The sequence below is a fragment of the Jaculus jaculus genome, chromosome 18 (assembly GCF_020740685.1).
Source record: "Jaculus jaculus isolate mJacJac1 chromosome 18, mJacJac1.mat.Y.cur, whole genome shotgun sequence".
Classification (NCBI taxonomy): Eukaryota; Metazoa; Chordata; class Mammalia; order Rodentia; family Dipodidae; genus Jaculus; species Jaculus jaculus.
The window spans coordinates 37,872,938-37,900,816 of NC_059119.1; the positions used below are offsets into that span (position 1 = coordinate 37,872,938).

Consider the following 27,879-nt stretch of genomic DNA (forward strand, 5'->3'; position numbering starts at 1 on the left):
AGAAGGGGCCGAGTGGGGTTGGTGGCTGGAGAAGTGAAAGATGGGGAGCCCTTGATGCCCGGCTTCCCCACTGCGGACCCTCCCCGCCCGACCCGGGACTGTGTCCCCCTGTCCTCCAGACCCGCGGCCTCGTCCCGCGTAGAGGGGCCCGTTGCAACACAAGTTTTCCTTTTATAATTTGTAAAAAGAGCCTTGTGGGAATTGGGTCTGTGGAGATGGCTCCGTGGTTAGAGAGACTGGCTTACAAGATAGATAACCTTTACTATAAATTTTCTATAACATTCACAACACGGTAATTTCAAAAAACCTGTCCACCAAATTTATTATAAGATTCCAGACAGGATTGCCCATCTATTTTTCTTTATGTTTCCAAACAGCCTATGTCTCAAATTGCCTGGATTTGACTTTTTTTGTGTGTCTTTTCCCCACAGTGACGTGGGTTCAGAGACACTGGTGCAGGTAAACACGGGTCGGAAGGTCAAACTCCAGCTGTGCAGCGCTTGGGACCTTGATCAGCCACCAACACTGAGACGCGGGATATCATCAGGACAAATGACCAATCCATGGAGAACAGGAGAGGAGAGAGGGACGCTCAGAGACGGTGACTGTCAACCCTCATCCAAGCTGGCTTCCCCCTGGGGTGTGGACAGTTCTGAGCCACCTCTAGAGACTCTGTTCTGAAGTTACTTTCGCTCCTGGCTGTATGTTGTCTCTGTTCCCATTCTTCTTAAAAAACAATATTTTTATTTATTTGCAAGCAGGGAGAAAGACACACTGAGAGAGTGAGAATAGACAAGCCAGGGTATCTAGCCACTGAAATGAACTCCAGACACATGCGCCCCTTTTGTGGATCTTGATTTTTTGGGTACTGAGGAAGCACACCTGGGTTGTTAGGTTTTAGCTAAGGTCACAGCTGCTGCTGGTGGCAGTGGTCACCTGTGTCACTTGTATGAGAACCTAGCTCCATGGAGACCTCCTGTGGTGAAGAGAACAGTGAGCTGCTGTCTGTGGGAGGCATTTTTACATTAGCTCTTCCTAGTACTTAGCACTTTTCTCATATTGCATGGTTAATTCTTCCAGACTGAAGTTTCACTCCTGCTGGGAGGAGGGAGGCTCAGGACACTCAGGAGGTCAAGTTAGGGGGTGCTGTAACCTACAAGGTCACAGGACCACTCCCCAAGGTGATAGGATTAGTAAAGGACTTCTGAGGGGTGGACTGGCAGTGCTGGGTAGCAGTTTTCTCTGAACTGAACATTCCCGCCTGGAGGAGGATGGAGAAGCAGGAGTTCAGCCAGCCTGGCAGAGCTGAAACTTAGAAGGTGGCCAGCTGCCTCCCTAAGGTTGCCTACAGGAAAACCACTGCTGGGGAGGCTCTCCCAGGAGCCGAGCTGTCTGCAGGTGCTGCAGTGAGCTCCAGAGAGGCAGATTCCAGGAGTCCTCACCTGGGCTGGGTGTGCTCTTTGGTGATATGGCTGCCTTTGAGTCACCCATGGACCTTCAAGGAACCCCTCACCCTGCTCTGTGAGTAACCCCAACAAACTCATTGGATTCAGGTTTTGGTGCAATTGTATGTTGTTCTGATGCCTGTTCCCTGCCTATGGTGAAGAGACACTGTTCTTGTCTCCTGAGAGAAAATGTTTTATGCCATGCTTGGGCCTGTACAGGAACTTGGCAGGCCCAAACGTGATTTTCCAGGAGTAATTTCATGGTCTTGGCAAGGCTTAGAACTGATCCTGACTGTGGAGTATGCACAGAAGTCCTGATGGTATAGAATAGGGGCAAGAGAGCTATTTTTTAATTGGTTGTCAGCCGGGGACACAAGATCAAGGAGATGCCACCTTGCCTGCCCTGGCTGAACTAGAACCCAGGTCTGACCCAGTCTCATTTAAGATGTCTGTGAAAGGCAGGATGGAAAATTTAAAGTAAACTTAGTGAAGAAACAGCTGGGAGACAGCCTGAACTGTATATTCAGGAAGGAGTAAATCAAAAATAGGCTAAAGGATAGGCTGTGGGTGGCCAAAGATATGGGTTGGTCAGGTCAACCTACACTTTATGTCCCGGGAAGAGGAAAAACAAAAATACAGTTTTGAGAAAAACCAAAATAATAAAATAGTTTCCCAAGATAGCCTGACCAAGGACTTAAACTCTGGTTATGCACAAATAAGATATGTAGACATAACTGTACAAACTTTGCAAATACCCTTGTGACCCCCCCCCCCCGTTTCCCTTCCTTGCTAAAAACCCTATAAAAAGAAACACCCAGTAGGGCTCGAGGTTGACTCCTCTGTCTCCTGCATGAGATACGTGTCGACCCCAGAGCTCTGGTCATCCCGAATGAAGCCTCATGCTTTTGCAGCAAGTTTGGTCTCCCGTGTGTCTTTGGGTGCGTGCTATCTCGAGACTTGAGTGAGGGTCTCCCTCTGGGGGTCTTTCACCTGCAAGTAGCTACTCCTGTGACAGTTTCCTGCCTCCTCTTCAGGTTTCTCAGTGCTCAGCACAGCTTCAGTCTTCAACCAATCAGGTCTCTCAGTTCTCCTCCTTAAGTCTTATGACTAGGCTCATCCTGAGTGGATCTTTGATCTATACATGGGCCTGGCATGGTGTGTGTAAATCTCTGCTACCTCTGGATCCTTCTTGACCCATGTGAGTAAGGGGGAGCATGTCTTTGTGTCTGTGTCCTTTTCTGTCTTGTTGTGTGCTTTCCTGTGTACAACATGTGTGATCTATCTTTAAGCTCTGAGTCCTTACTGTGTCTTCTTCTTCTCTGACCCCCAGTAGGGGGACATCTTTTGTCTTGGGCACTCTTGTTTACTTTCCACCTTAATGTGGGTGTGCATTCTCTGGAGGCTTCTATCCCAGAGGTGCTAGAGGACATGTTATCCATCTTCCCTCTTTTTGTTAAGGAAAGTGTAAGAGAAAAGATAAAGAGAATACCAAGACTTTGATCTCTACAGAAAGACTGTTTAGAGAAATAGCGAGGGGCAGCAGCTTTCCAGTAGGATGGAGGCTGAAGCACAGGCTGGGGTGCAGGTTTATAAGGAGGATCCTAAGAAAAACAGACTGGACCAGGTGTAATTGATAAGAAAATCATAGCTGTTTGTGTCCTTGTTCAGAATAGGCTTCCTCAGCCAGGAATGTCTAATGGAGGATACTCAGATAGTCTCTGGTCCTTCAAGACCATCTAGGCTAAGGGGAGTACATCAGTCAGGGAAAGGTGCCAAGCCAAAGGCCTCTGTTGCTTCTTTTATTGCCTATGAGCTTTAGGGACATTTATTAACTCTTTAGTTCCCAGTAGTTTTCAGGCAAGACTATTAACCCTTCACTAACTGTCCCTAAAGTTAACCGAATAATTCATAATTTGCTCCTGAGTCTGTTTTCAATTAGGGTCCACCGACCTGGAATCTCCTGCATGTTTGTGGAATTAAATCCCTCCCTGGACCCAAAGTTCTGCCTTACTGACGTGGCTGTCCCTGCCCACGTGGTGTGCGGTGTGTCATGCCTGTGGTGGTGGCGCTCACACCGCCGTGCCGTGGGCAGTGAGACCCGGACTGACTAACTCTGCAGAATAAACACTCTTTGCTTTTGCATAGTATTTGAGTCTAGGGTCTTCCTTCAGTGATTCCCAGACCCTTACAATTGGGGCTCATCTGGGATCACTGAGAGCCCCCAGAATCAATAGTAGAGTGTTTCCTGGAGGGCATTGTTTTTGTGATGGTAGCCAATCTGACAGGAGTGAGTTGGTATTTCAACGTAGTTTTGATCTGCATTTCCCTGATGACTAGAGATGTAGAACATTGTTTTAGATGCTTATGTTTCATTCGTATTTCTTCTTTGGAGAACTCTCTATCTAGTTCCATAGCCCATTTTTAGTTTATTTATTTATTATTTTTTGGTTTTCGAGGTAAGGTCTCACTCTAGCCCAGGCTGATCTGGAATTCACTATGGAGTCTCAGAGTGGCCTCGAACTCACGGTGATCCTCCTACCTCTGCCTCCCGAGTACTGGGATTAAAGGTGTGCGCCACCACGCCCGGCTATAGCCCATTTTTAATTGGCTTGTTTGGTTTCTTATTATTTCATTTTTTGAGTTATTTGTATATCCTGGAAATTAATCCTCTATCAGATGAATAGCTTTCAAAGATTTTTTTTCCCATTCCATAGGTTGCCTCTTTGCTTTACTCACAGTGTCTTTGACATACAAAATCTTTGTAATTTCATGAGGTCCCAGGGATTAATCTGTGGTTTTATTGCATAAGAAATTGGGATTATGTTCATAAAGTCTTTGCAAAGACTCATATGTTGAAGGATTTCCCTTACTTTTTCCTCTAGCAGTTTCAGAGTTTTAGGTCTTATGTTAAAGTCTTTAATCACTTTGGACTTAATTCTTGTGCAAGGAGAGGGAGAAGAATCTATTTTCATCCTTCTACAGATACATATCCAGTTTTCCCAGGACCAATTGCTGAAAAGGCTATCTTTTCTGCAATGAGTATGTTTGGCATTTTTATCAAATATCAGGTGGTTATAGCTACCTGGACTTACATCTGGGTCCTCTACTCTGTTCCATTGGTCTACATGTCTGCTTTTGTGCCAGTACCATGCTGTTTTTGTTACTATGGCTCTGTGGTATAGGTTAAAATCAGGTAGGATGATACTACCAGCCTTATTTTTGTTGCTCAGTATTGTTTTAGGTATTCAAGAATTTTTGTGATTTCCAAATAAATTGTTGGATTGTTTTTTCTATTTCTGTGAAGAATGTCATTGGAATTGTCATGGGGATTGCTTTAAATGTGTAGATTGCTTTTGGGAAGATTGCCATTTTCATAATATTCATTCTTCTGATCCAAGAACAAGGGATTTTTCTCCATTTCCTAGTGTCTTCTGCAAATTCTTGTTTGAGTGTTTTAAAGTTTTCATTTTAGAGATCCTTCACTTTTTTGTTAGGTTTATTCCAAGGTACCTTATTTATTTATTTATTTATTTAATGCAGTTGTGAAGGGGATTGATTCTCTGATTTCATCTTCTTTGTATTTGTTGTTAGCCTATAGGAAGGCTACTGATTTCTGTGTGTCCTGCTACATGGCTATAGGTGTTTATCTGCTCTAACAGTTTGCTGGTAGAATCTTTAGGATGCTTTATGTACAGAATCATGTCATCTGCAAATAATGATTACTTGATCTCTTACTTTCCAATTTGTATTCCTTTTATGTGTGTCCCTTGCCTTATTGCTATGGCTAAGACTTCCAGTACTATATTAAATAAAAGTGGAGACAGTGGACAACCTTGCCTTTACCTGATTTTAGTGGAAAAGCTTCCAGTTTTTCCCCACTTAGTAATATGTTGGCTGTAGGCTTGTCATAAATAGCTTTTATTATATTGAGATATGTTCCTTCTATTCCCAATCTCTCTAGGACTTTTCTCAAGAAGGGATGTTGGATTTTGTCAATTGCTTTCTCTACACCTAATGAAATGATCATGTGATTTTTGTCCTTCAGTACATTTATATAATGTATTACATTTATCATTTTGTGTATATTGAACCATCCCTGCATCACTGGGATAAAGCCTACTTGGTCAGGGTGAATGATCTTTCTGATGTATTCTTGTATTTTGCTTGCCAATATTTTGTTGAGAATTTTTGCATCTATGTTCATGAGAGAGATTGGTCTGAAATTTTCTTCTTTGTTCTATCTTTGCCTGGTTTTGGTATCAGAGTGATGCTGGCTTTATAGAAGGAGTTTGGTAGGATTCCTTCTTTTTCCATTTTATGAAAAAGCTTAACAAGCAATGGTGTTAGTTCTACCCTTAAGGTCTGGTAAAATTCACCAGTAAATCCATCTGGGCCTGGACTTGTTTTAATTGGAGATATTTGATAACTGCTTGGCTCTCTATACTTGTTATAAGTCTATTTAAGCGATTAATCTCATCTTGATTTAAGTTAGGTAGTTCATATAAATGAAGGAAGTCATCCATTTCTCTCAAATTTTCATACTTAGTGGAATATGTTTTTATAGTATGTCCCTATGATTTTTTGAGTTTCTCTGATATCTGTTGTGATGTTGCCTTTTTCAGCTCTAATTTTATTAATTGTGTCTCTTTTCTCTCTTTTGGTCAGATTTGCTAAGGGTTTATCAATGTTGCTTATCCTTTCAAAGAACCAACTGTTTTTTTCACTGATTCTTTGGATTTTTTTTTTTTTTGGTTTCTATTTCATTAATTTCTACCATAATCTTTATTATTTCTTCTTGTCTACTGATTTTCAGTTTGTTTTGTTCTTCTTTTTGCAAGATTTTATGGTGACACATAAAATTGTTTACTTCAGACATTTCTAATTTCTTTTTTTAAATTATTTATTTATTTATTTGAGAGCGACAGACATAAAAAGACAGATAGAGGGAGAGAGAGAGAATGGTCACGCCAGGGCTTCCAGCCTCTGCAACCGAACTCCAGATGCGTGCGCCCCCTTGTGCATCTGGCTATCGTGGGACCTGGGGATCCGAGCATCAAACTGGGGTCCTTAGGCTTCACAGGCAAGCGCTTAACCGCTAAGCCATCTCTCCAGCCCAAACATTTCTAATTTTTTAATATAGGCACTTAAAGCTATAAATTTCCCTCTTAGGACTGCCTTTATTTTGTCCCAAATGTTTTGGTATATTGTGTTATTATCATTTGACTCTACAAATTTTTTGATTTCCTGTCGGGAGCCATAGAGCAAAAGCCTCTCCATTTTGCTTGGGCCTGTTCTTAAATGGACTCATTTGTTAGAAAGCTGGTCCATCCAGCTTGCAATTAGGAATGTTGGTCAGCAGACTGCTTGCAGAATCTTATCTTTTGCAAAAGGCCAGTTTACCGTCAGGCTGTGAAGCTTGACACAGTCAGGCTGTTAAGCCATTGAGGTCAGACTGTTAAGCCATTGAGGCAAAGTTAGATAAACACTAGGTTACATCTCCTCTAGGTTCCCTAACAATCCCTAGGCCCTAAACCACGTCAGACAGCTTAACTCCCTGCTTTCTTCCCCTATATAACCATTGTATAAAAAATAAAAATCTGAAGACCTTGATCAGAACATAGACTTGGTCTCCTTCTTTGTGTGTCTTGTCTCTCATCCAGGTTAATTTCCCCTCAGGACCTTGTTTGACTCCCTGCTAGCTGGGGCAATTTCCTTCTTGATTTCTTTGTTGACCTATTCCATTCATCATTTAGTAGTGTATTGTTTAATTTTCATGATTTTGTGTCTGTTCTATAGCTCTTCTTGCTATTGATTTATAGTTTGATTCCATTGTGGTCAAATAGAATGCAAGGAATTATTTCAATTTTCCTATATTTGTTAAGATTTGCTTTGTTTCCTAATATATGGTTTATTTTAGAGAATGTTCCATGTGCTGCTGAAAAAAGAATGTATATTCTGCAGCTTTTGGATGAAATGTCCAAATTTGAATGAAATGTATATATGTGTTAGGTACATTTCTTCTATGACCTCATTTAATGCAGATGCCTGTCTGTTTATTTTTTGCCAGGATGACCTGTCAATTGATGAGAGTGGGGTGTTGAAGTCACCCACCACCACTTTGTTTGGCACTGAGCAGGGGGTGGGCTTCCCCAGTTTCCGCGCGGTCCCTGAGCTGCCGCACATCCCCCATGTTGGATCTGTTTGGGGATTGTTTATCTTTAGAGTTTGGGGACGTTGTGTCCTGGACTCTGTCTCTGGCCCTGCCACGCTGCAAGGATAGCTGAGGGGAGACAGTGCTGGGGAAGATGAAAATGGTGGGTGTGGCGTCCAGGTCCAAGCAGGGCCCCTGAGGGCAGCAGGTGGCGGGGGCGGCGGCGGGAATCCGGCTCTCCTTTCCAGAGTCCCAGGCTCTGCTCGCTGTGCAGGTGCGTCTGGGTGCGGGGCGGTGCTCCGAGGGCCGCCGCGTTCCCCCGCGTCTCTGTCCCGAGTGTGCGGCCCCGGCCAAGGAGTGCGCGCCCTGGCCCGTGCTGGCTCCGTGCGCCTGAGGGCGGCGGACCAAGCGCGAGTCACCAACACCCCGTGCGGTCGGTCGGGGAGGTTTGCCGGCGCGCCCGTGACACCTCGGTGCAGCGCAGCCTGCAGGCGATGGGGTGGCGACCACAGTTCGCGGCTGGGAAGGTCCTTATGCCCAGTGCGCTGCTCCTGGCTGAACTGGGGGCACTTGTTAGCTAGGGCCATGGTGACCCTGCAGCTGAACCTCTTGGGTTTTCTGGCCCGGTGCTGTGGTGTCCCCGGGGTTCAACCCCAGACTTGTGGTAGCACCACGCAACCGGTGTTCCTCCTGAACCTCTGGTTCTGTCTCTCTAGTTGTCTGGCGATCACTGATTTCTCCTTGTGTGTATATCTGTGATTCTCTGTCTCCGGAACTCCAGGCCTGTGAGTGGCATCCCCTTTGTCTCTTAGTCGCTCGTTCCTTTTTCACTAGTGCATTTGGTGTCTCACCACCCCCACCTCCCCAGGTTGCATTTCTTTGAAGCCCTAGGGCCACTAAGACGTGGACAGGTATGCAGAAAACATGTGTTCTCTTACTGAGTGACTTCATTTAGGCCCATCCCCTCTCCGCCAAGCCCAGAAAACATGTGCTCACTACTGAGTGACTTCATTTAGGCCCGTCCCCTCTCCACGAAGCCCAGAAAACATGTGTGCACTGGGGTTTGGGACTGGACTGACTCCCTGGACCCTCTCCCTCCGCTCCCACACCTGGGAGGGCCTCGCTGCGGGAGAGCAGTTCCGCTGGGCTGGGGCCAGGACTAGAAGCACAGGAGCTGGGGCGGGGCAGGGCAGAAGCAGTCTCTTCCAGCCTGCTCCCTGACACACAGGCCTCAAACTTGGGTTTCCTGGTTTTCCCTGTGGACAGGGCTACTGCTGGGATTGAATCCTTTCCCCCGAGGGACAGAGGTCAGAGGGGAAGGCTTTGGATACTTGGGGCAGGTAAATGGGCACCCAGACCTTCCTAGAGGACTTAAGAGCTCCCCTGGTTCTCTGTGTGTCTGTTCCTGGGTCTCTGGAAATTTGCCCTTCCACGCTTTCCCTATTTCCTTTTTGTTTCAGGCAAAGTCTCACTCTATAGCCAAGGTTGCCCTGGAATGCATTGCCCAGGCTTCCTTCCAGCTTGCAGCAACCCCCTGACCTCTGCTTTGCAAGTACTGAGGTTTCTACACATGAGCCACCAACCTCGAGCTGTCTGACCCTTTTAGTTCCTCATTTATGTGTTGGTGGCCTCTGGCCTATCAGTAAGCAATGAAAATCAGTGTGGAGCCCTGGTTTGGGAGGGTACTTTTGCGGGTTGAGACCTCACCCAGGTGGATGGTTAACACTGCATGCAGGATACTAGGAGCATCTGTGCTCAGAGGCCTCCCTTCCCCCAATCCCTGGTGCATTCTTCTTCTCTATCTGGATGCCCCCCTCGGTGACGTGTTAAGTAGAAAGGGTCAAGGAGGTGCAGGCCTGTATTCCCAGTCACTCAGGAGTCCAAGGCAAGAGAATGAGTCACAAGTTCCAGACCAGCTTAGTCTACAGAGAGACCTCAAGGCTACCTTGCAGTGCATTTAGTGAAACTCTTGAGTAAACAAAAACCAGTTGTATACATGTCAGTGATAGAGCACATGCCTGGCATGGCCTGGGCCTTGGGTTCATTCCCATTCACGTTTCTCTGTGACACCTAGGTAAGTCAGTTCCCACTGTTGAATCAATTTCATTTCTTCTGGCGAATGGAGCCCTGTTTTCCCCTGCTGGCCAGTGTGGGGTGGTCACATGGCCAGAGTGCGGAATTGCTTTGGTGAGGCCAGGACTGCAATGAAGTGCCCAGCCCTTCCTCTGAGATGCTGAAATCCACGGGAGCAGAAGGACATGGTGCTTGGCTCGCTGTACAATAAGAGAAGCTAATGCTAGGGGCTGGGGATTTGGTGAGTGAGTACTCCACTGCCAGTGTTGGACAAATAAGCAACGGAGGGCCTGGCTCTAGGTCAGGCTGACCTGGAATTCACACTGTGGCTTCAGGCTGCCTTTGAACTCACAGCAATCCCTCTACCTCTCGAGTGCTGGGTTTAAAGGTGTGGGCCTTTAAAATAGAGAAAGTAATTTACTGTCCTTTGAACTCTCATATGTCTTTTATGATTTTGTGCTGACTATAAAAGAGAATCATTCTAAGCTGTGCGTAATGGCACATGCCTTTAATCCCAGCACTTGGGAGACAGAGGTAGGAGGATCACCATGAGTTCAAGGCCAGCTTTATACTATAGAGTGAATTACAGGTCAGCCTGGGCTAGGGTGAGACCCTACCTCAAAAGACCACACAACCAACCAAAAAAGTGAATCATTCTTGAGCAAACCTGAGTCATTGCAGGACACAGGTCATGTAGGAACTTTGCATCAGTGCCTACAAGTAAATAATGAGAAGACATGAGGTTGTGTTACCCAGTGATGATTGGCCCCTGCCATGGGACTCACGGTGTAAAAAGCATCTTCAGTTTGGATTCTGAACAGACACTCCATACCCTGAGCTTCGGAGGAAGATGGGAGGAGACCAGCTCCATCATGATCCAGTTCCTGATGGTGGCCATGGTGTTTGGTCTGGCTCATGCTTTGAAGTAACTGCAATGGGTCTGTGGGCTCAATACCATATTGGCCACAGAGGTCCTTGTTGTATTTTTCAAATTTTGTTTTGATTAACAACTTCCATGATAATAAAAAATATCCCAGGGTAATATCCCCCCCACACTTTCCCCTTTCAAATTCCATTCTCCATCATATCCTCTCCCCATTTCAATCAGTCTCTCTTTTATTTTGATGTCATGATCTTTCCCTCTTATTATGATGGTCTTGTGTAGGTAGTGTCAGGCCCTGTGAGGTCATGGATATCCAGGCCATTTTGTCAGGGTGAGGGGAGAACATTGTAATGAGTCCTACCCTTCCTTTGGCTCTTATATTCTTTCTGCCACGTTTTCTGCAATAGATCTTGAGCCTTGGAAGGTGTGATAGAGATATTGCAGTGCTGAGCACTCCTGTCACTTCTTTCCAGCACCTTCTGAGTCATTCTAAGGTCACTGCCATCTGAAAAGAGAAGATTCTCTATCAAAAGTGAGAGTAGCATTAATATAAGGGTATGAACATTAAGAGAAGTGCTTACTGGGCAGTTTGATAAGCCTAGTATATACATTTAGCCAGAAAGAAGCAGATGTTTCCCCCCTAAGGCTCATGACTACCTCTGTTTAAAGTTTTCAGTATTAGGGATGTATTCCCTCCCATGGAGCGGGCCTCCAGTCCAATTAGAGGGCAGTTGGTTTCCACGATGGCAAATGTGCCACTATTGCAAGAGGTCCTTGTTCTTATCACAGCCCTTCTGGTTTTCAAATGTGTGCATAGTTCCATTAGACCTGTTCCTAGGTAAAATGAGCTAAGGTAAGAGAATACTAACTCTGGGGCTGAGTTTGGTGACTCAGGGCAGAGATGTTTTCAACCTCTTAATTTCAGTTTTTCACAATATTTTTATTTATTTATTTGCAAGCAGAGAGAGAATGGGTACACCAGGAACTCTAGCCACTGCAAATGAAATTCCAGATGCATACGCAACCTTGTGTATCTGGCTTCTCATGGGTACTGGGTGATCAAACCTGTGGCTGTAGGCTTTGCAGGCAATCATCTTAACCTCTGAGCAATCTTCCCAGCTGTCCTCACTTTTCTTTATTTAATTCATTTTTAACTATTTATTTGCAAGCAGAAGGAGAGGGTGAGAGAGAAAGAATATGAATGAGCTCATCAGGGCCTCTAGCCACTGCAAACAAACTCCAGATGCATGGGCCATCTTGTGCATCTGGGTTACATGTGTACTCAGGAATTGAACCTGTGTTGTGAGAGTTTTCAGGGAAGCACCTTAACTGATCAGCCACCTTTTCAGCATTCTGAGATATCTTTTTTTAAAATATTTTTATTTATTTGTTTATTTATTTGAGAGAGAAGCAGAGAGATTAAGAGAGAGAAAGGGAATGGGAGCACCAAGGCCTCTAGCCACTCTAATGAACTCCAGACACATGGGCCACCTTGTGCATCTGGCTTACATGGGACCTGGGGAATCGACCCTGGGGTCCTTTGGCTTTGCAGGCAAGTGCCTTAACCACTAAGCCATCCCTCTTGACCTGCCCTCAGCTATGTTTACTTGAGGTCCACCAGTGGGACATTGCTATTAGTTAAAGCTGGGATGATTTAAAGAACATTTCATATGATTTTCAGGTGGTGAGCTCCATTTAAGGTCTTTTTAAAAATTTTTTCATTTAATTAATTAATTTGTTTTTTCAAGGTAGGGTCTCACTCTTGTCCAGGCTGACCAGGAATTAACTATGTTGTCTCAGGGTGGCCTTGAACTCACAGCGATCCTCCTACCTCTGCCTCCTGAGTGCTGGGATTAAAGGCGTGCACCACCATGCCCTGGCCACCCCTTTTTTATTTTTAATCAAAGATTTTTTTTTTTTTAGATAGAGTCTTGCAGGGCCAGAGAGATGGCTTAGGGGTTAAGGCATTTGCCTGCAAAGCCAAAATATCTCAGTTTGACTTTCCAGGATCTACATAAGCCAGATGCACAAGGGTGCGCATGTGTCTGGAGTTCATTTACAGTGGCTGGAGGTCCTGTCGGGCCCATATATTCTCATTCTCATTCCCTCCCTCCTTCCCTTCCTTCCTCTCTCTTTCTCTCTCTCTCTGCCTCTTTCTCTGTCAAATAAATAAATGTTTTGTTTTTAAAGAAAAAAAAGAGGGGATAGGGTCTTGCTCTAGTCCAGGCTAACTTCACTGAGAAGCCTCAGGCTGGCCTCAAACCGATTGTGGTCATCCTTACTCAGCCTCCTGAGTGTGGGTTTCAAGGTGTGTGCCACCATGTCTGGCTTTTTTTGAAGAAAAAAAAAACAAAACAATTTTTAATTTTTAACTTTTTTATTGATAACTTCTATAATTATATACAATAAACCATCATTTCCTCCGTTCCCCCATTTTCTCCTTCACAAATCCACTCTCCATCATATCCCCTCACCCTCACCTCAGTCAGTCTCTTTTATTTTGACATCAGCATCTTTTCCTTCTATCATGATGGTCTTGTGTAGGTAGTTCCAGTCACTGCAAGGTCATGGATATCCAGGCCATTTTGCATCTGGAAGAGTGCCCTGTAAGCAGTCCTGTCTGTCCTTTGCCTCTTACGTTCTTTCTGCCACCTCTTCTGTAATGGATCCTGAGCCTTGGCAGGTATGACAGAGATGTCTCATATTTTTATTTATTAATTTGCAAGCACAGAGAGAACAGAGGGGGAAGCGAGACAGAAAGAGAGAGCAATTGAGAGAATGGGCATGCCAGGGCCTCCAGCCACTGCAAACAAAACTCCAGAGGCATGTGTCACCTTGTGTATCTGGCTTTACATGGGTTCTAGGGAATCAATCCCAGGTCATTAGGTTTTGTAGTTCATACTACCCTGCCATATCTTTTTAAAAACTTTTTATTAACAATTTCTATAATTACAGTCAATAAACCATGACATTTCCCTTCCCTCCCCCATTTTCCCCTTCACAACTCTGCTCTCCACTATCTCCCTCCCTCTCTCCATTAGTCTCTCTTTTATTTTGATGTCATCATCTTTTTTGCCTAGTATAAGGGTCTTGGAAAGGTATTTCAAGGCACTGTGAGGTAAAGGACATCAAGGCCAATTTCTGTATGGATAGTTGAATTGTAAGGAGTGGTATTCTTCTTTTGACTCTTCCATTCTTTCCACCACCTCTTCCACAATGGACCGTGAGCCTGGGAGGGTGTGATAGAGGTATTTCAGTGCTGAGCACTCCCCGTCACTTCTTCTCGGCACTCTGTTGCTTTCTGGGTCATCCCAGTGGTCATCGGGAAGCTTCTCTAACCAGAAATGAGAATAGCATTAATATATGAATATGAACATGAAGTGCAGTGCTTTCAGGGAAGCCTGGTGAGAATATTAAATACATTTAGCTAGACAAGAGCAGGCTTTATACCCCTGTATTAGTCAGGGTTCTCTAGAGGAACAGAATTACTAGAATGAATTATTTTAAAAGGGAATTTGTTGGATTATCTTACAGTAGTCCAATAGCAGTTGCAGGCCCAAGAATCACTGAACCTGGTAGCTGCTCAGTCCACGTGGCCAGATGCCTCAGCAGTCCCGACCCGGCACTGCAGATGGTGCTGGAAATCCTGGAGGCTTCCTGAGGAGCCGCTGGGTTTTGATCCACACGGGTCTTCAGTAGATGTTGGTCTTTAGTCCGCACTGGTCTTCAATCCACGCTAGAAGGTAGGGAGCAGCTCCGGCAGCCAAGTGGAAGGAAGGAGGGAAAAAAGGGAACTCTTCTACCCAGAGCTTCCTTATATCAAGTCCCTCTCTGAGTAGGGCCACCCACTCTGGGGGAAGGGCTCACCCTGGGAGAAAGACCTCCTCCTTTAGTTGATCCTTCCTAGATGCAGCCTGTGGATTAATAAACAGATCAAGTTGACAACACCTTAACTATCACAAGTCCACCCCTTGTCAACTTGGCATCAAATCATGTCTCCTTACATCATACTTAATTTCCAAATGAAAACAGTAACAAGCTCATAATTTTGCCTAACATCACATAACTATCCCACGTACAACCAGAACTGCAAAATCTTCCCCCCAACACAAGCCTAGTCTCTAATACAATGGGTCTAATATAAATTCAACAGTTAGCTAATGATATAATCTTAATATTGGTGTAGATACAAACACTCTGTTATCAAGGCAGGACAGAAACATTGCAATCACAGTCCTCGTTTCTGTAACTGATCACGTGGCCTTAGCTGATATTTGTAATTGCCTTCTTCTACTACCCATTCTGTATTCCCTCCACCTTCAGCAAGCACCTTGGCAGGTCTTGGTTCTATACCTGGAGAGGTAACCCATACCTTCATTCCTGAAGGATCTGGGCCATTTATCACACTACTTCTATTGGGTTCTAGAGAAACAGAATTGTAAGGATGGATTTCTCTAGTGGGCTTAGTGCTATCTGGGGTTGGCTCTCCAATTTCAGTGCTGCTAAAGGCCCTACTGGTGATAAGGAGAGCGCCTTTACTGGAAATAAGGAGGGCACTAGTAATCCATGGTGTGCACTATTTAAAGAACTCCATGAGATAGATGTATTTGCTGACCCTGACTCATGTCTTGTGAAGAGCAAGGAGTTTAGTGACTCTGTATTTAAAACATTTGAATATTTGTGGAAAAGTAAGACCAATGATGAGGCTGGTTGGTTGCTTTTAGCATCTCTGGACAAACTACTGAGGGAACAGCAGAAGCTCAAAAAGGAAAATTCCAAGCTTAAGACCCACATATATGATCTGAAGGTTTCTAAGGGAGCCCTGGAGGAGAGTCTCCTCTCTAGCCAGAACAGGGCTCAAATTGCAGAAAACCAAACCCAAGCTCTCATTGTGAGATTGGCTAACTTGCAACATAAACTTAAATGCCAGCCTCACCAACTATCAGAAGTTAAAGTGAGGGCACTGATTGGAAAAGAGTGGGATCCTGTGACTTGGGATGGTGATGTGTGGGAAGACCTTGAAGAACCTGGGGACATTGAAGTGTTAGATGCTGAAGAAGGTGTTTTGGATGAAAATATGACCTGCCCTCCCTTAGCACCAGTTGTATCCCCACCCCCACACCCTGAAGTATTATCCTCCCCACCCTTGCCTGAGGGAATTCATCCCTCTTTGTCTGAGGAATCAGCAGAAAATGCTGGTGATTCTCAGTTCCCACCCATCTTTGTCTCTAGGCCTATAACCAGAGGAAAGGCTAGGCAGGCTCCTAAAGGTGAGATAGAAAGTGTGACACAGGAAGAGGTGAGGTACACTCCTAAAGAACTTCAGGAGTTTTCTAACTTGTACAAGCAGAAGCATGGGGAATATGTATGAGAATGGATTTTAAGGGTGTGGGATGATGGAGGAAGGAACATAAGATTAGATCAGGCTGAATTTACCAAAATGGGCCCATTGAGCAGATTTTAGATTTAACAATGCAGCTCGTGCAGTTGGAAGGGGTGCCAAGAGTTTATTTGATTGGTTGACTGAAGTATGGCTCCAAAGATGGCCTACTGTGAATGAGCTTGAGCTGCCTGATATCCCTTGGCTTAATGTCGATGAAGGGATTAAAAAGCTCAGAGAACTTGGAATGCTGGAGTGGATTTGCCATGTATACTCATCTTTGCCCCCACAATGGCAGCGACCAGAAGATGTGCCCTTCACTAAGACCATAAGAAACAGATTTGTGAGGGGAGCGCCAGCATACTTAAAGTCCCCTATCATTGGTCTTTTATGTAAAGAAGACCTCACAGTGGGAGCTGCAGTTGCTGCATTAGGTGATTTAGATGCAATGGGCATAACTGGATCTCGGGGTAACAAGGGCCAAGTGGCAGCACTGAATCGCCAAAGGTGGGGTGAACATGTTTTTCATAATAGACAGCGTAGGCAAAATTATGCACATAAAGGTATGACTTGTATGGACCTTTGGCGTTGGCTGATTAATCATGGTGTTCCCAGAAGTCAAATAGATAAGAAGCCTACTGAGTTTCTTCTTGATCTGTATTAGCAGAAAAGTTCCATAGCAAGGGGATATAAAGCCACTTTGAATTATAGCAACAGAGAATCAAGGCCTCTTAATCAGTTTCCAGACTTGAGCCAGTTTACAGATCCTGAGCCCCTTGATTGAAGGGTTGGCCGGGTTCCCTCCTACAACTGCCAAAAGTTTCAATATTAAACTTACACCTATCCTTCCTCAGAAGGACCTGAGGCTTTTTGCTAGGGTAACTGTACACTGGGGGAAAGGAAATAATCAAACCTTTCGGGGCCTACTGGACACTGGCTCTGAATTGACATTGATTCCAGGAGACCTCAAAAAGCACCATGGCCCTCCAGTTAAAGTAGGTGCTTACGGAGGTCAGGTGATCAATGGAGTTTTGGTGAATGTTAGACTGACAGTGGGTCCAGTGGGTCCCCGAACGCACCCTGTGGTTATTTCCCCAGTCTCAGAATGCATAATTGGGATAGATATACTTAGGAGTTGGCAGAACCCCCACCTTGGTTCCCTGACTTGTGGAGTAAGGGCTATTATGGTTGGAAAGGCCAAATGGAAACCATTGAGGCTCCCGCCACCAGGGAAAATAGTGAATCAAAAACAATATCGCATCCCTGGAGGGATTTCAGAAATTAATGCCACTATAAAGGACTTGAAGGATGCAGGGGTGGTGGTTCCCACCACATCTCCCTTTAACTCTCCTATTTTGCCTGTTCAGAAGACAGATGGATCCTGGAGAATGACAGTGGATTATCGGAAACTTAATCAGGTGGTGACTCCAATTGCAGCTGCTGTACCAGATGTGGTTTATTTACTTGAGCCGATTAACACGTCTCCTGGTACCTGGTATGCAGCTATTGATCTTGCAAATGCTTTCTTCTCCATACCTGTCCATAGGGACCACCAGAAGCAATTTGCCTTCAGCTGGCAAGATCAGCAGTACCCCTTTACTGTTTTATCTCAAAGTTATATTAACTCTCCAGCCCTGTGTCATAGCTTAGTTCGCAGGGATCTTGATCGCCTGTCCCTTCCACAGGGTGTCACGTTGATCCATTATATTGATGACATAATGCTAATTGGATCAAATGAGCAGGAGGTGGCAACCACTCTAGAGTTGCTGGTATGGCATATGCGCATCAGGGGATGGGAAATAAATCCATCCAAAATTCAAGGACCTTCCACCTCAGTGAAATTTCTAGGAGTGCAGTGGTGTGGGGCATGCAGGGATATTCCTTCTAAGGTTGCATTTGGCCCCTCCTACCACTAAGAAAGAAGCACAATGTCTAGTGGGCCTATTTGGATTTTGGAGACAGCACATTCCTCACTTGGGTGTCTTACTCTGTCCCATATACCATGTGACTCGGAAAGCTACTAGTTTTCATTGGGGCCTAGAACAAGAGAAGGCTCTTCGACAGGTCCAGGCTGCTGTGCAGGCTGCTCTACCCCTTGGGCCGTATGATCCAGCAGATCCGATAATACTTGAGGTTTCAGTGGCAGACAGGGATGCTGTTTGGAGCCTTTGGCAGGCCCCCATAGGTGAATCACAGCCTAGGCCCTTGGGATTTTGGAGCAAGGCCCTGCCATCATCTGCAGACAATTATTCTCCCTTTGAGAGACAGCTCTTGGCCTGCTATTGGACCTTAGTGGAAACTGAACGTTTGACAATGGGCCATCAAGTTACCATGCGACCCTAGCTGCCCATTATGAGCTGGGTGTTGTCTGACCCACCAGGCCATAAAGTTGGACGTCACAGCAGCAGTCCATCATCAAGTGGAAGTGGTATATACGTGATCGGGCTCGAGCAGGCCCTGAAGGTATGAGTAAGTTACATGAGGAAGTTGCCCAAATGCCTATGGTTGCTAATCCTGTTGCAATACCTTCTGTCCCCAAGCATGCACCTATGGCATCATGGGGTGTGCCCTATGATCAACTGACTGAGGAGGAGAGATCTAGGGCATGGTTTACAGATGGTTCAGCACGTTATGCCGGCACTGCCCAGAAGTGGACAGCTGCAGCATTGCAGCCCCTTTCTGGGACAACTCTGAAGGACTGTGGTGAAGGGAAGTCTTCACAATGGGCAGAACTTCAGGCAGTGCATATGGTTGTGCATTTTGCTTGGAAGAAAAAATGGCCAGATGTGCGGTTATATACTGACTCATGGGCTGTGGCCAATGGTTTGGCTGGATGGTCTGGGACTTGGAAGGAGCACAATTGGAAAATTGGTGAAAAGGACATTTGGGGAAGGTGTATGTGGATAGACCTCTCTGAATGGGCAAAGGATATAAAGATACTTTTGTCCCATGTCAGTGTTCATCAAAAGGTGACCTCACTGGAGGATGACTGTAATAATCAAGTAGACAAGCTGACCCGTTCTGTGGATAGTGGTCAACCTCCTTCCTCAGCCACCCCTGTCATTGCCCAATGGGCCCACGAACAAAGTGGCCATGGTGGCAGAGATGCAGGCTATGCATGGGCCCAACAACATGGACTTCCACTAACTAAGGCTGACCTGGCTATGGCTACTGCAGAGTGCCAAATTTGCCAACAGCAGAGACCAACTCTGAGCCCCCGATATGGTAGTATTCCTCGGGGTGACCAGCCAGCAACCTGGTGGCAGGTTGACTACATTGGACCTCTTCCATCATGGAAAGGGCAGCGTTTTGTCCTTACTGGAATAGACACTTATTCTGGGTATGCATTTGCCTTTCCTGCACGTAGTGCTTCTGCCAAAACTACCATCTGTGGGCTTAGAGAATGCCGTATCCACCGTCATGGCATTCCACACAGCATTGCTTCTGACCAAGGAACTCACTTCACCGCCAAGGAAGTACGACAGTGGGCTCATGATCATGGAATTCACTGGTCTTACCATGTGCCCCACCATCCTGAAGCAGCTGGCTTGAGAGAACAGTGGAATGGCCTTTTGAAGAAACAGCTACAGTGCCAACTAGGTGGCAACAGCTTGGAGGGCTGGGGGAGTGTCCTCCAGCAGGCTGTATATGCTCTGAATCAGTGTCCTATATATGATACTGTTTCTCCTATAGCCCGGATTCACAGGTCCAGGAATCAAGGGTTGGAAATGGGAATGGTCCCACTTACCATCACCCCAAGTGACCCATTAGCTAGATTTTTGCTTCCTGTTCCCGCAACCTTACGCTCTGCTGGACTACAAGTCTTGGTCCCAGAGGGGGAAGTGCTTTTGCCAAGAGACACAAAGAACATTGTATTGAACTGGAAGCTAAGACTTCCCCCTGGTCACTTTGGGCTCCTAATGCCCTTGAGTGAACAGGCTGAGAAAGGAGTTACAGTGATTACAGAGGTGATTGATCCAGATTACCAGGGGGAAATTGGGCTGCTCCTCCACAATGGCGGTAAGGAAGAGTATGCCTGGAGTGCAGGAGATCCTTTAGGGCGTCTGTTAGTGTTACAATGTCCTGTTGTCAAAGTCAATGGACGACTGCAACAACCCCTAACGAATGTGACCTCTCCTGCCATAGGCTTTTGGTTAGGTTTTCAGTACCAGGCATATATTCCCTCCCATAGAGTGGGCCTCCAGTCCAATTAGAGAGCAATTGGTTTCCTCCAGAGCATGCCACTGATGCACCCGTTTGGTCATTCAGACTATCTGGCCAAACTTGAGGTTTCCAGTGCCCATTATTTTTACTGCTAGAGACTTCTGTCTCCCATAGGGCTGCATGCAGTGCAGCTTTTTCCACCTTTCAGTCGGCTGGTCTACAGGGAGAAGGTTTTCAGCTCAGCACCAGCTTGATTTTTGAATGATCTTGCTGCCCACACATGAGAAGTCTTCAGCAATAGGGTCTTACCATCTGTTACTTGTGGAGAACCAAGGCCTGCCCAAAAAAACTCTTTTAAAATATTTTATTTGAGAGAGAGAATAGGCATACTAAGGCCTCCAGCCACTATAAACCAACTTCAGACACATGAGCCACCGTGTCCTGGGTCCTTTGACTTCAAAGGCTGTCACCTTCACTGCTAAGCCATCTTTCCAGCTCCCCTGCCAGATCTTGACAATCCTCCAATCTCAGCCATCTGAGCAGTGGGATATAGGTATGAGCCATCATACTTAGTTTAAAAATAATAACTTAAGCTGGGCGTGGTGGTACACACCTTTAATCCCAGCACTTAGGAGGCAGAGGTTGGAGGATCACTGTGAGTTTGAGGCCACCCTGACACTACATATGAATTTCAGGTCAGCCTGAGCTCGAGTGAGACCCTACCTCAAAAAAACCAAGTAATATAATAATAATAATTTAAATTATAAATGTTCTTCTAATGTTTGCTGTTCTCTTATTTTATAAAGCTCTTTACAGTTTTTATTCGATGAAAAATTTGAATATTAAAAAGATATTTCATGGTTTTTTTTAAAGAATTGCGGTCTGGTTAACCTAAATCTTATAGATAACAATAATTAAAATAACAGCAGAAATACTGAGCTTTTAAAATATGTACTTATTTATTTGCAAGAAGAGAGAGAAAAGAGACCAAAAAAAACAAAACCCAAAACAAAAAAATAGGAGTACCAGGGCTTCCAGCTACTGCAAACAAACTCCAGAAACATACACCACCTTGTGCATGTGGTTTACATGTCTGTTGGGGAATCAAGCCTGGATCCTTAGACTTTGCAGTGAAACACCTTTATACCCACTGAGCAATCCCTCCAGCTCTGTCAGAAAATGTTCGTGTTTTGAGGAGGAAGGACAGAGGACAAGGTAAGATTGGCCATGTCCATCCTGCATCTCCCCCATGGTCACCCCCTGCCTCCTCCTCTGCACCATGTGCGGAAGGGAGGCGTCTTGGGTGGAGACACAGGAGCAGCTGCTGGAGTTTGCTGCCACCAAGGGACTCCCATGGGACAATATCAAATATGTCCTTGCCACAGCTAAGCTCGCTGCTGTGTTTGACCTGCATCCACAGCATCCTCGATTCTGATGTTCTAGTCCCACATTTTCCCTGTATTTGAAATGTCATTGATAATTCTTCAGAATATGAAGCAATCTAATGTTTGTGTGTGTGTGTTTATTTTTCTTTGTTCACTTGCATTTGCTGATGTGTGTCCTGAGTAAGAATGTGGCTGAGTTGAATAAAACCATGACAGATAAAGAAAACTACCCTAATATTTAAATGGGTTCTTTCAAATTTATTCTATTAAAAATCATGAAATTAGCCAGGTACATCTCAGTGAAAAAATGTGGAAATCTCATTTGTTGCCTGAAGTGACATAAAGGACTATGGTGGCTAACATCAACAGCTCCTGCACTGGTTTGTTTGTTTGTTTTGTTTTTTGCTTATTTTTCCTCAGACCAAATCTGATAGTCATAGAGAAAAGATTGAAAGACAGAAGGTTTAAAGCTGGACCTTGTGGCACACATCTTTAATCCTAGCACTCAGGAGGCAGAGATAGGAAGATCACTGTGAGCTTGAGGCCAGCCTGGAACTACATAGTGAATTCCAGGTCAGCCTGGGCTACAAGGAGACTCTACTCAAAAAAACAAAACAACAACCAAAAGAGATGGCTTAGTGGTGAAGGCATTTGCCTGCAAAGCCAAAGGATCCCAGTTCAACTCTCCAGGACCCATGTAAACCAGATGTACAAGGGGTGCATGCATCTGGAGTTCATTTGCAGTGGCTGGAAACCCTGGCACACCCATTTCCGCTTGCTCATTGGCTCATGCGCTCTCTGTCTCTGTCTCTTTCTCTCTGAAAATGAATAAATAAAATATATTTTTTAAAATAGGCCAATAAAAAAATTCCGGGAGGGCTGGAGAGATGGCTTAGCGGTTAAGCACTTGCCTGTGAAGCCTAAGGACCCCGGTTCGAGGCTCGGTTCCCCAGGTCCCACGTTAGCCAGATGCACAAGGGGGCACACGCGTCTGGAGTTCATTTGCAGTGGCTGGAGGCTCCTCTCTGTCTGTTGCTCTCAAATAAATAAATAAATAAATAAAAATAGACAAACAACAACAAAAAAGAATATAGTTACAGCTGGGCTGGGTGGCACACACCTTTAATCCCAGCTCTCAGGAGGAACAGGTAGAAGAATCAGCCATGAATTTGAGGCCACCCTGAGACTACAGAGTGAATTCCGGGTCAGCATGGGCTAGAGTGAGATCCTACCTTAAAAAAACAAACAAACAAAAAAGAGCGTGGTCATGTGCTGAACTCAAGCAGCTGATGCACCTGACTTGAACAGGTTAGCAGTGAAGATCCCATACTCAGAGCTGCTTCCCAGCACTCTGGCCCATAAAGACCGCCTAGAATGGCTAGGAGAAGGTGTTATGGGCAACTGAGTCACAGAGACATGGCACCAGAGATAAAGTAGAGAATCAGAAAATGTGTTCATGTCAACATGGACTCAGGTGAATATCTTTCAAAGCCCGAGTCCTGAGCTCTGATAGCTCAGAGTTTTGCTTCTCTTTTTTAATATTTTCTTTCTTTCTTTGAGAGATAGAAGGGGAGAAAGAGAGAGAAAGAAAAAAAATGGGCACACCAGGACCTCCAACCACTGGAAATGAACTTCAGATGCATCTGGCTTTACTTGGGTCCTGGAGAATTGAACCTGGGTCCTTAGGCTTCACAGGCAAGTGCCTTAACCACTGAGCCAATTCTCTAGCACTCAGAATTTTTACAGACAACATGGCAGGCCATCTGATATCACCTTTTATTCTTTACACTATGGCTGTATGCATACACACATACACCTGCAAAAGAGAGAGAAATCTGCCCTGTCAAAGGATACCTGGCCTCAACTCCAGGATGATTTTCCTCCTTCTAGATCCACATGAGGCCTGAAAAGTCTTAGTAAGGACCCAAGAAGAGGAAATATGGTTCCTTTCTTGACAAAAAATGTTCCCTGTCAACTCCTTGGGACCACACTCAGGAGGAGTCCTGTGAGAGAAGCTGCTTATTCAAACCCTTCATGACATTCTCAGCACAGCGGGTGTTCAACATTGACTTCTGCAGTGCTTACTCTTTTAGATTTACTTATTTATTTCTTCATGAGAGGTAGAGAATGGGCTCCCCGAGGCCTCCACCACTGCAAAGGCACTCCAGACACACACACCACCTTGTGCGTGTGGCCTTACGTGCACACTGGGGAGTCCAACCCGGGTCCTTAGACTTTCCAGGCAAGTGCCTTAGCCACTGAGCCATCTCTCCAGCCCACTCTTACTCTATTTTTTGCATCTTGTCATAGAAGACTGGAAGACGTCACAGCCCATGCTGCCCTTCACTTTGGGATCATGTGCATGAAGACACCTCCTGATCTTTCCAGTGGCTTCTCTGCTTCCTGCGGAGCTGGGTGCCTAGCGTCCTGCATCTACTTCCTGTCACTCTTGCACCATCTAGGAACCCTTTCTGCTCGTCTGAATGATCAAATCAACTCATTGCCATGCAAACCCTCCTGTGTGGGGACAATGGCCTTATGTCAGGTGATGAGTAGCATCGATTCCAGTCTCATTGTGGAAGACATGGCAGCTGCAATACAATAATAAAACATTCCTCTGAAGAACATCACCTAACTATGTGTCTTGGTTTTGTAGCGATGCACATGCTCCCTACCACATCACAGAAGTGGGCTGTTTTGCCCCCAAGGTAGGGTCTCACTCTAGCCCAGGCTGAAGTGGCCTTGAGCTGACCGTGGTCCTCATACCTCTGCCTCCCAAGTGCTGGGATTAAAGGCATGCACCACCACAGTGGCTCAGGAGTGAGTTTTATGATGGGATACGTATATTGTACCAGATATGCATTAAAAGGTAAGGCTGAGTGAACACAGTTATCTTTGTAAAAAGTGATAGAAAAAAGGATGTTAGGATACAACTCAATTGTCTTTCCTGATGTAGTAGGGGACAAATCCAGATGATATCCCCAAATTACTGTGTTTTCCTACATGTTTCCTGCAAACATTGTCATCCTTATGTTTAGTTAAGCCGCATGAATGCGAGGCTGTGGCTTGAACATAGGATTTCGAACAAGACAGTCAAGTCAAGCAAATGACAAAATTCTGAGACTGGATCCCTACACCCCTCCTCCAGCAAGGCTATACCTCCCGTCACCACCAGCTGGGAACCAGGTACCCGAAACCCATTGGGTCATGAGGAACCCCTGATACACAGCAGCCCTGATCTGTTGGCCTGCTGGGGTCTCTGGCTACCTGTGGGGGAGGCTGGAGGTGCAAGCTGTCTGGAGCTGCTGGGCTGCCTGGACCTCTTGCTTCTCCCCATTGGGTTCTTTCGATCTGGTAGGGCTGATGTGAGTTGGGGGCAAAGGGAGTCCCCTGCCAGCATTTTCCAAGGCTCAGGCAGGAGGAGAAGTTCCTGGAGGCAGCCAATCCACAGCAGCTCCCCCCTGCTTCTCCAGGGAGATCTCCCCTGGCTTCCTAAGTTCCTTTCAGAGCTTGACTTTTGCAGGACAAGAGCAGAAAGGAGACTTTTGTGTGCTGTCTGGCACTCTCCCTCCCCCCACAGGCTTCTTTTGTAGAAGCGCCTATTCCACAGTCTTAAATGAATGTTTTCCAAAGGTAATTCTCATTATTTCCAACCTGAGACATTTTTGGAAATGTGGTGCTTGGCTTTCTGGGCCTGGGTTAAAATTTTTCTTTACCACTGAGTAGAACTTCATTGTATAAACGTGCCACATCTTCATTATCCACTCATCAGTTGAGGGACATCTAGGCTGGTTCCATTTTCCAGCTATTATAAATTGAGCAGCAATAAACATGGTTGAGCATGTACTTCTAAGGAAATGAGATGATTCCTTCGGATATATGCCTAGGAGTGCTATAGCTGGGTCATATGGTAGATCAAACTTTAGTTGTTTTAGGAACCTCCACACTGACTTCCACAATGGCTGGACCAGATTGCATTCCCACCAGCAGTGCAGAAGGGTTCCTCTTTTTCCACATCCCCGCCAACATTTATGATCATTTGTTTTCATGATGGTGGCCAATCTGACAGGAGTGAGATGGAATCTCAATGTAGTTTTAATCTGCATTTACCTGATGATTAGTGCCGTAGAACATTTGTTTTAGATGTTTATATGCCATTCGTATTTCTTCCTTTGAGAATGCTCTATTTAGCTCCATAGCCCATTTTTGATTGGCTTGTTTGATTCCTTATTATTTAACTTTTTGAGTTCTTTGTATATCCTAGATATTAATCCTCTATCAGATATATAGCTGGCAAAGATTTTTTTCCCATTCTGTAGGTTGCCTTTTTGCTTTTTTCACTGTGTCCTTTGCAGTGCAAAATCTTTGTAATTTCATGAGGTCCCAGTGATTAATCTGTGGTTTTATTGCCTGAGCAATATGTGGATCCTAGCTACAGGTGATTGGGCTTTTGCATGAGAATGAAAATACTTCGTAGCAGAGGCCAGTAAGTTAAAAAGGAGACATAGTGCAGACCCGCGTGTGGCGCAGCCAAGGACCCTGAAAATAAACAGCCACCGCTTTGCGAGTCACTTTTTGGGACCTGCCTCCAAGTCTCCACAGCCGCGGGTCACTCAGATGTGGAAGCTGTAACTGCAGCCATGAGCAGCAACGAGTGCTTCCAGTGTGTACGATCTGGCCACTGGGCCAGGGAATGCCCTACTGGTGGAGGTCGGGGTCGTGGAATGAGAAGCTGTGGCAGAGGTGGTTTTACCTCGGATAGAGGTTTCCAGTTTGTTTCCTCATCTCTTCCAGACATCTGTTATCGCTGTGGTGAGTGGTCATCTTGCCAAAGATTGTGATCTTCAGGAAGACGAAGCCTGCTATAACTGTGGCAGAGGTGGCCACATTGCCAAGTTCTGCAAGGAGCCCAAGAGAGAGCAAGAGCAGTGCTGCTACAATTGTGGCAAACCAGGCCATCTGGCTCATGACTGACCACGCGGATGAGCAGAAGTGCTATTCTTGTGGAGAGTGTGGACACATTCAGAAAGACTGCACCAAAGTAAAGTGCTATAGGTGTGGTGAAACTGGTCCTGTAGCCATCAATTGCAGCAAGACAAGTGAAGTCAACTGCTACCGTTGTGGCAAGTCAGGGCATCTTGCACAGGAATGCATGATTGAGGCTACAGCCTAATTATTTTCCTTTGTCACCCCTCCTTTTTCTGATTGATGGTTGTATTATTTTCTCTGAATCCTCTTCACTGGCCAAAGGTTGGCAGATAGAGGCTGTTCCCAGGCCAGTGAGCTTTACTTGCAGTGTAAAAGGAGGAAAGGGGTGGAACAAAAACGACTTTCTGCATTTAACTACAAAAAAAGTTTATGTTTAGTTTGGTAGAGGTGTTATGTATAATGCTTTGTCAAAGAACCCCCTTCCCGTGCCACTGGTGAATAGGGATTAATGAATGGGAAGAGTTGAGTCAGACCAGTAAGCCCTTCTGGGTTTCTTGAGTGTGTTCCCATGTAGGAGATAAAACCAATTTTGGAAGTGTCTATGAACTTCCATGTGTAGCTTTAATTTTAGCATAACGATGGCCTTGGATTGTCTGACCTCAGTAGCTATTAAATAACATTGAGTAACATCTGTATCAGTGTCAGAGACCATGACCTGGCTGCCCTGAGGACAAAAGAGAACGAGCCGCTCTCATGCAGCCCCTCCCCTGAGAACAAACAGCTGCTCTGGGAGATGTCACAAGAGAGATTCCGAGAAGATGTTCTAGAAGATTATGGCCAGGTGGCCCTACGTCCTCCTTCCTTGTCCCCCTTCCCCGTTTTCCCCTCCTTATTGCCCTACCTGCTGGTTGATTGTAAAAGAGCTAAAAAATCCAACATTAAACGAGATCTTGACAAATCCTCCACTTGGTCTCCTTCTTCTTTCCCGCCTGTTCTTTCAGGTTGCAGCCCTCCTCGACCACCCTATGTTAGATTGGTCCCGCGGGTCAGGGGCAATTGGTGCCCAATGTGGGGCTCAAGGCACAGGTCTCGACCGGATGACAGACAACATTGGAAATCTCCTCGGGACGCTGGGAGACATTTTGAAGAGTGCCCGCCATTTTGTCGCTTGCGATTTCGGGTACGGCTCACTGTAAGTCACGATCCTTATTCTTCATTCTCATCTGATTTTTAGAATGGGCCAAAAGCTTACTAAGGAAGCTCTCTTTCTTAAAGATTTAAAGAGCTCACTCAGGGAAAGAGGGGTAAGAGTTAAGAAAAAGGACCTTATTAAATTCTTTGTCTTTATTGACAAGGCCTGCCCATGGTTTATTATTTCTGGTCCCGATATCCATCCTGTAAAATGGCAAAATGTTGACAAAGATTTAAATCGCCGCCTCCAAGAAGAGGGGCCCAATTCTGTCCCCTCC

General features: G+C 45.4%; 1 long non-coding RNA gene and 1 pseudogene across 1 annotated transcript; both read left to right on the top strand.

Moving 5' to 3' along the window:
- On the top strand, positions 1–24,106 carry LOC123455802. The gene is made up of 2 exons (XR_006634148.1): positions 1–1,521; positions 23,792–24,106. It is a non-coding gene; the product is annotated as an uncharacterized LOC123455802 (long non-coding RNA).
- A 1,986-nt stretch (positions 24,107–26,092) lies between these two features.
- On the top strand, positions 26,093–27,097 carry LOC123455791 (annotated as a pseudogene).
- The last annotated feature ends 782 nt before the right edge of the window (positions 27,098–27,879 follow it).